The 6,754-nt window shown below is 27.5% G+C and overlaps 1 long non-coding RNA gene across 1 annotated transcript; it reads left to right on the forward strand.

The window, feature by feature from the left end:
* The first annotated feature begins 5,183 nt into the window (after nt 1-5,183).
* Nucleotides 5,184-6,153, forward strand: LOC108561106. Its single transcript, XR_001891001.1, has 4 exons — nt 5,184-5,379; nt 5,491-5,523; nt 5,690-5,748; nt 5,848-6,153. It is a non-coding gene; the product is annotated as an uncharacterized LOC108561106 (long non-coding RNA).
* The last annotated feature ends 601 nt before the right edge of the window (nt 6,154-6,754 follow it).

The raw sequence follows: 6,754 nt of genomic DNA on the forward strand, positions 1-6,754 counted from the left end.
GGTGTATTTCATCGTTAGTGGAAACCATGGAGCATTAGTGATTTGTCTCAGTGTTTTTGACTGGAATCTACAGGCAGATTACCTTACAAATGGTTATTCGTCGATCAAGGTGAACTACCAGATACCTGGCTTCATCTTCCTGTGGGAGAACACAATTGTTGAGGGTGATTGGTGGACACGTTTGTCGACGCATTGTGAATGAAAGATGCACCGATTTAGCTTCATTTGTTCGGATTCTCCATTTTTTGAGCCAGCCCTGTATTTTATTCAAACTGGTTTGAAGCATTCATTTGAAGCTATTGTTGCGTAAAATAATAAGAAAATAAATACTGATTTAGTGTGTATTTTCTAAAACCCAAAAACTAAAGTTAAAAATATATACTAAATATTATTATTGTTAATCAAATTCAATTAAATTAAAATAAACACTAAGATCAAAGTACAAAATAATTTATATAATTGGCACTGAAACGTAACATGTTCTTTAATTAAAATATTGGAGTTTACTGTCTAATCGGATACTTCTTTATTGTATTGTTCTATATTGTGTTCCCCATATCATTACTTTGACGAGAAGCTACTATGATTGATGATTATCCTACATTTCTCTTGGATAAATGTATTTACTCTTCTATTTTCTTTTTATTGCAGTGTAATAGTTTATAATTGTATGAAATATCGGAAATATAATTCTTGCTCGGTTAAAATCCAGTTTTTTTTATAATAAGGAATTTAGCTCACACCTTGCCTTGTATACAGCCAGTCAAGACGAAGATATTACACAGTTGTTATATATAAAAACAAGTCAAACAAATACAGCAAAAACATTATACATGATACAAATAAACAGAGAAGATAACAATATTATTCTATAACTGACCCTTAAATTATGTAATAAACAAAATTTTGGAGTAAGGTGAAAACTGTGTATGGCAAAGGGAATGTGTTTATAACCATAACTATACCATAAAAATATTAGGTAAAGAGGCTATTAGTTTTTATGCAGATAATGTACATGTTCGAATTATTGATACAAAATGCTAAAGAAATCTGCGACAAAATAATTAATGACATATTCAACAATTTTGATATATTTAAATCATTTTTATATTTCTATGTTAAATGAAGACAAGTTGAAAACACAATTAACTGTTATGAAAATACGACATTTAGCGATATATTCAACACCACGATTGATCACTATTTATACAAGAAACTGTAAATCAATTACTACTTCTCCGATCATAAAACAATTTATATTAATTTAGATTTTGAAAATAGTTCTTCTCATTTCCAATAAGCAAAATTACATTATTTGTTTAAAATAGAAATTGCAAACAATTGTTTTAAAAAATATGAAATAAATATTATAATAAATATAATTAATTATTTTTATTATAAAGAACTTTTAAAGTCAATTAACACATACTATTAATTTTATATAGTATTAAATATTTATTTGTAGTATACATAAAAAAATATATGTATAGAATATTAAACATTAATTATAAGATTATTACTACATAAACTACGTATTTGTATGTATTCTTTTTCTACATATTTTTTTAATGCTTTGGAGGCAGGATGCGGGTCCACAAATGGCAATTTGTGGGTCCACAAATGCTACCTGCCGTAATCGGGGCAAACCCCGCCCAGCCATGTCGTCACGAGTGTTTCAACCCCATATCTGCCAATTTTTTAAGAATCCCGCCTCCGTTACCCCCATGCAAGGACTCATCTGTTTGCATGGACCTTAACCGATGGTAATTTAATTTAAGAAAACTTGAAATATCTCTATTTTCATTTAATTTACTTTTTTTTCTACAAAATGCACAAGTAATCAAGTACCGCTTAGTGTACAAATGCGTATCTGGCAAGTGTTTATTTCGGTGGGAGTATTTCAATAAGTAAATACACTTGTCACGTTAGACAAGTGAGTGTTTTGCATATTACGAATTGCTAATGGATAAGTTGTGTAAGTTAGTATTAATAAATTAAAATGCTGACCATGAAATTGTAAATTGAAATATCGATTTTTCTGTCATATTGGAATTTAAGATCGATCAATATTCTTTATATCGTATTTTCACAAATTCATGTCTTAATAGCTGAAATTTGAGAAAGGGAATATGAATTGTATTTCTAATGTTTTGTACCAAAAAGCACGAAAATATATATACAGTGGAACCTCGCATAACGATCATTTCGCTTAACGAAAAAAAAAATAATTCTAAGATAAATGACTCGTTTAACGTGCGATGTTTCGCATAACGACTCACGATGACAAGAGAAGTTGTGTACACATATTATGTGTATTTTTGAATATGTTTCACTATACCAGTATTTCTCTACCCGAGTATAAATTTGAAAATTTTGGAACGGATTAAACTCGTTAAGTTAGGTTCCACTGTATATTGATATCTACCATATTGTAATAATCAAAGTTAAAAACTAACGATTTACTTGAAACAAAAACTTCCCGTGCACTTCAATCTCTAACTAGTACGTTTGAAGATGAAATCCTTTCACTTGATCTTGTAGATTGATTTACCCGTCTTAACGGATGTCGCTAGTGGAAACAAGTGAAGATAAGAGCATATTGAAATAGGATCAGGACTAACCGATAGTATCTTATATTTATAATAAATGGCAAACAAATACATATTTATAATTGCAATTGGGAAAATTCGACAACATTGAAAACAAAATTTAATTTCGATAATTTAGTTTACTAAAAAAGGAATACAATAATTGTTGTCACTTCATCATTCGGCTACAATTTGCGATCAAAAATTATAAAGAGTATTGCAGTGGCTGTATAATAAATTGTATAATAAAAATCTGGATGACAACTTTAAATAATATTTTATTTTATAAATTTATATAGAATATACGTTTAGAAAACTTTCTATAGAAACTTTCTTTCTATAATTTTCTTAAAATATGTGGTTGCATATTGTGATTATGTAATTATATATGTCGAATCGTCAGGACTACTCCCGAGTGAGGCGTTCTGAGTTCCATGTTACTGAAACCCATATATATATGGATATGTTCTGAACCTCTGGTAAGGATCAAATATTTTATTGTAACTTTCCTATTATTATTCTAGAATAATTTAACAATTCATAGTGTTAATTGGTAAAATTGTTATATATTTGAATATTTATAGTCTTAATTTATCAGTTCATTTTTATATTATTGAAATAAATTTATTACGTCATAAAGAGTCCTAAATATATTATATGAATACGTTTTTAATTTGTCAACTAAATTAATTTTGTGTGTGAATTTTTATAAAATTTATTAAATTTTAAGTTTAGTTTATTTTTCTTTTGCATTCTGGATTTATTTTACCTGCAAAAGATTTATTGCAATTTTTGTCTTTTCACACAAGAGTAGATTTTACATTAATCATACTTCATAATGTAACAAAATAATTTGTAATAAACAAACTATTTCATTATCATCAATTTTGTTGTGTATACAGATTGTGCTTGTCCGCAGTTTTATCTTTTTACTAATACTTTCTATATATTTATAATATACAGAAATTTTAATTTGATGCATTTCTGCATCTCAATTGATATCTCAAAAGCTGCATAAATTAAAGACAAAGAAAATTAAATATAAAAACTATAAAAGTTTGATAATTGTCTAATGAAATTCCCTTCCATTATTTTTAATGAGATCGTTGAAAGTAAAAAAATATATATGACTATTTTTTGTGTGGAACAAACAAACAGGTTTTTCTCTTTCATAAATATTCAGACTGTTTCTCTGTTTAATGATAATATGATTAACAGCACTAAAGTCTGACCGCTACATTATAACTTAGCAAGTCTGATATAAATTTAATTAAACACCCTCTTTATTAGTTCTTTGAAGCTAAATATAGAATTCATTCAATATCTTGAAAATATATGCCAAATAAAAAGCATCATTCTTTACTGTTTAATCGAATACCATATTGACTACTACGACTACTACTGCTCCAGCCGTACTAATTTTGGCAAACAAAAATTAACACATTTGCTCACAAAAACAAATAAGAACAAAATATTTCGCTTTGAAAATAAAAATTCCGACATTTTTTTAATTAAATTAGTTTTTATAGAAACAATCATAATTTAAGTGAGCGAGAAATTTAATTGTGGATTCAAGTGTGGCATAAGATTGCAAAACACAGAAAATGTACAAACTAACTTCACTGCTTTGTGAAATTAATGGAGGGACATGTATATGTTTAGAATTTCATACAAAAAAAATAAGACAAAATAGTCATTAAACAAATATTTTTTGATTAATTACACATTTTTTATCATACTTTTAAATAGATCATTATCTCATAAGAGAGAATTTCAAAGTGAATGTACTTTTTCCTAATTTCCAGTGGCAAATGTGTATACACAATGGACATATGCCAAATGGAGTCATAACTACACATTATATTCATACAGTTATGAAAAAAAAAACAAATAAACACATTAATATATTGCAACTATTTTTTATTGTAAAAATATATTGGTTCTATGCGCCGATTCGCCGAACGTTGTTTGCTCACGTGCAACTCCCGATTTTTGATATCAAATAAAATATTAAAAATGGTTGATCGCTCCAAAAAGGTTGCTGAAACCAGTTTTAGAATGTTGAAAGCAGCACCATCATTGAATTGTTCTTATAAATGACTTTTTATACAAAAGAAATATAATATTATCGGACGGGAAAAACTGATGAATGAGTGGAGAAGCAGTTCCGCCCTAAGAAATTTGACGCCTCAAAAGGTTGGCGTTCCTACGATGAAGCCCAATTTGTCCTGCAGCCTAACGGAAAAGAAATAATATTAATTTATTATATACGATTTCAGAAAAAAATACATTATTTTTATGTTATAATATATTTTTGTTTTGTAATTATTTATACAACATGAGCAATATATGTTTAATATATAGATAATGCAGAATGAAAATTAAACGAATTGCTTGAAGTGACTTGCGTGAAGGTTATTATCAAATAATCTTTTATTGGATATTAACAAATTCACTATTAGATAATATCATTCTCTTGCAATAAAACCTACGTCTGATAGAATAACTACAATAATAAAGTTATATTATACGAGTTTACAAATAATTTTGATCAATCTGAAATCTCAATTCGACAGAATAATCGGCCGAATTTTCTATTTTGAGCTGATGCAATTCCATTTAATCTTGAAAGATTTTTGCTTACGAATTATATAAGATCATAACATTGTTTTGTTGTACTTTGAACCCGAAAATGGAAGTAAACAATGCCCTATACAAACTGGTCTGCACTTCATCATTGGAAGTTTTTCTTATAATGAAAAAAAGAAAATGGTATAAAATACCGGAGAAGGTAAATCATTGATTAATGAAATCTAATGAATAATTACACAAACTTTATTTATTGAAAAATACTGGTTCTAGAAACATCATTTACTAAAATAAGTTTATTTTTGTTTTTTAGGTTATATACTTTACCAGAGAATTATCGTGACAGGTAATTTATAAACAATTATAATAATTTAATATACATTTGGATAAATATTTAATTGATTAGTACTTCAAATTGTTTTCATGTTTTTTTTGCAAACGATATCAATGTACATAATGTTATTGGGAACAAACAGAATTTATAACTATTAATATATACTTAATTTGTCTAGAGTACAAAAAACGACAGACGGGAGGAAAAAAGAGGAACAAAAAATAATTAGAGTCTATTGTAAGTATTAATATTTATTTGATATATAAAAGTGAACTATTTTTTTTCTTTTTGTTTTTATGATTATTCAATGGGATAACTGCGACCTTGACAATATAGTTGATATTTTAATATAATTTTGTTAGACTTTATCAGTAATTCGAACATGTACATTATCTACATAAATACTATAAAGATCTTTACCTAATATTTTTATGGAGTGCGCTAATGTCTAGAGTGGCAATAAAACAGTCATAAGCATATTCCCTTTCTGCTAGACTAGGGGATCCCAACCTTCTTCTACATTGACCTCATCGAAAAAAATAAAAGTTTTCACCCAATAATCAATGACACCACATAATAATGATAATGAAATAGTTTGGCGCAATGAATTATATAAACTTCAAGGCAAAATTTGTTTGAAATATTTAACTAGCATCGTGAACACATTATTTAATTAAATATTAATTAACAACATTGTTATGTAAAATGTTTTTTTTGTCTACCGTTATTTTTCAATGTATAAAACAAGCAAAGTATAAATAAACTATATTTTCTAATTTTTTTCAATATACAAACACCGCGATTACAGTTTAATGTCAATTCCAATTACAAATTTAAACTTAAATACAGGAATTGAGGGAGCAAGTATGAAAACATTACGAATTGAAGTAATATATATTTGATTTTTCTTGTAAAACATTTGTCTAGACCAGAGGTGTCCAAACTACGGCCCGCGGGCCAAACCCGGCCCGGCAGGCAATTTTATCCGGCCCGCCAAGTATTTTGAAAAATTTCGTAAAATATAGGGCAAATTTATCGGATGATCATTTGCAATCATTGCTAATAATTGGTGTGTCCGATTTGAATCCCAACTTTGAAGAAACTCTCCAGGAAAAAACCCAGTTCCACCATTCCCATTAAAAATTGCATGAAATAATTTTATAATAATATAATTTAGACATGTTTGTTTAGTATTGTTATATCTGTAATTTACTATAAAAAATAAAATTCAATGCTGCTTTAC

Source organism: Nicrophorus vespilloides, unplaced genomic scaffold (assembly GCF_001412225.1).
Source record: "Nicrophorus vespilloides isolate i.1.1-1 unplaced genomic scaffold, Nicve_v1.0, whole genome shotgun sequence".
NCBI classification, from domain to species: Eukaryota; Metazoa; Arthropoda; class Insecta; order Coleoptera; family Silphidae; genus Nicrophorus; species Nicrophorus vespilloides.